At 36.6% G+C, this 1,991-nt stretch overlaps 1 long non-coding RNA gene across 1 annotated transcript in view; it reads right to left on the bottom strand.

Annotated features, from left to right (window-relative positions):
* Positions 1 to 1,074, bottom strand: part of LOC109588357 (uncharacterized) — a 5,966-nt gene extending 4,892 nt beyond the window's left edge. The window contains exons 1-2 of the long non-coding RNA XR_002188107.1: positions 908 to 1,074; positions 415 to 618 (exon numbers count right to left, since the gene is read on the bottom strand). This is a non-coding gene — a long non-coding RNA (uncharacterized LOC109588357). The remainder of the gene's footprint in view (positions 1 to 414; positions 619 to 907) is intronic.
* Between the last annotated feature and the right edge of the window lie 917 nt (positions 1,075 to 1,991).

Below are 1,991 nucleotides of genomic sequence, written 5' to 3'. Positions count from 1 at the left end.
GTCTCTGTACTATTATAGTAGAGGGGCTTTAGTCCAATTTTTTAACCACTTTAAAATCATCCAAAATGGCCCCCAATTTTTAGTACACTTTCTGATACACCTTATGCTATGTAGAAAGTTTCAGCCGATTCCGAGCTTAAATTTTTGAGTTATGGCTATTTTTAAAAATGAGCAAATTTTTGGAAAATTTCCCTGTACCCTGTTCCCATGGTTTTTCCAAAAATGGCTCCGAAATCACCCCAAATTTTTATTACATTTTCTGATACATATTGATGTCTTTGTGCTGTGTAGAAAGTTTCAGCCAATTCCGACTGTAAATTTTTGAATTATGACTTTTTGTGATCAGTTAATCAAATTCACTAATTCAAGCCCATCCAAAAGTACCTAGTATATGGTAGAGTATAACTAACTTACCTCCACCATTTTGACAAACTGTGGGAACATTGGGTTCCTATTAAGTACCAGGAGAGGTACCTCAGGTAGAGTATCAGGTATTGATATGGTGGCAATAGCACAAGAGAGAGAACTCAAATCAACCTCATCCAGAGACCCTTCATCATCATTAGTCTTATGATCATCTGATCCATCACTTGATTCAGAACTACTGGAGTATATATACTAATGAGAGATGATAGAGGGAGAGGAGACATTATAAATAAAATGAATATATGGCTCATTGAGGTTTATAAATAAATGTAATTGTAAATTTCCAGTAATTGTAAAAATTTATTTAAATTTACAAACAAAATGATTATACATAAAAATTCCCATAATTAATGATTTCCACCTTACGTCTAATTCACTAAATTATTTTTTAGTCCAGATGATTGTTGGCATATACACTAGATATATAATCCATTAAATTTTTTAATCTAGTACTCAGTGAAACATTACATTATGTCCTTACTCCAGTGTGTAGGGTCCTCACTCCTTTATTTAATAAATGAGATAGTCTAGAAGTCAAGAGCTGATTGTTTGATTTTGTTCTACTAAGAGATGAAGAGAGGGAGAGAAGCTTTCTACAACTGGACAAGGAACGCCATTACAAACCACGTGTCTACTCCGTATACTATTCAGAAATATAGATACCGTAGGTCGGGATATATTCGCGGCTGCAATTATTCGCGGTCATAAAAAAATTTCAATTAAAAACCATGGAAACCGAGGTGTTATTTTAATGGAAAACGGCGCGATAGTGAAGAAAAGCACCTTGCTGCAGTATTTTTGAGCTGTTGTTCTTCTTGTGTTACTAACCCTTGGGCTCTTTGGAGCTGCTTTACCGGTTCTTTTCAGAACTAGTGCCTCGCCGTATTTTGGGACTCTCCACCCATTCTAGTTAGTGTTTATTGACTTGGGTGTGGTTTATTATCACCACCACGCGGACCAGCAACAATTTGCAGCAAAGAGGCTGAAAGAACTCTGAGGTAGCGGTCCATACAAGAAGTTAACAGATAGAGAAGGACTCGCTATTGGTGAATGGCTCCACTATAGCTGCTAAAGAACAGATGAATAGCTGACTAAGCTGAACACTAAACACGTGGTCTTAATTGTCATAGCAACGCTTAACAGTTTCCATGGTTTTTAATTGAATTTTTTATGACCGCGAGTACTAGACTACGGAGTAGCTACTTTAGTTTATAAGTCCACATTTTTGCGTGGGTGTATCCTTCTCATTAAAGGGAGGCTTGCACGCGAAAATGAAATTTGAGATTATTGCTAATTTTTAATGTAAACTACCCAAATAGACTATTCCTAGTTGCATTCTTGCATTGCACTTGCTTTGGGAAAGTTAGAGCTTGCTAAATTTGCTGGGGCCATTGCTTCCTGTTAGGGGGCGCGGTCATTGATGACATCACAAGGGGAACCAACATGAGCAACTTCAATGATTTACATGCAGAAATAAAGAGAAAATAACTTGACAAAAAGAAGGATTATTCATTGACAGTTAAGTTGTGGGTGCTCTGATACTTATAAAGACAAGGTAAGCATAG

The sequence above is a fragment of the Amphimedon queenslandica genome, unplaced genomic scaffold, assembly GCF_000090795.2.
Source record: "Amphimedon queenslandica unplaced genomic scaffold, v1.1 AMPQUscaffold_12138, whole genome shotgun sequence".
Lineage (NCBI taxonomy): Eukaryota > Metazoa > Porifera > Demospongiae > Haplosclerida > Niphatidae > Amphimedon > Amphimedon queenslandica.
The sequence above is the reverse complement of the archived record's forward strand: the minus strand, read 5'-3'. Positions and strand labels throughout refer to the sequence as shown.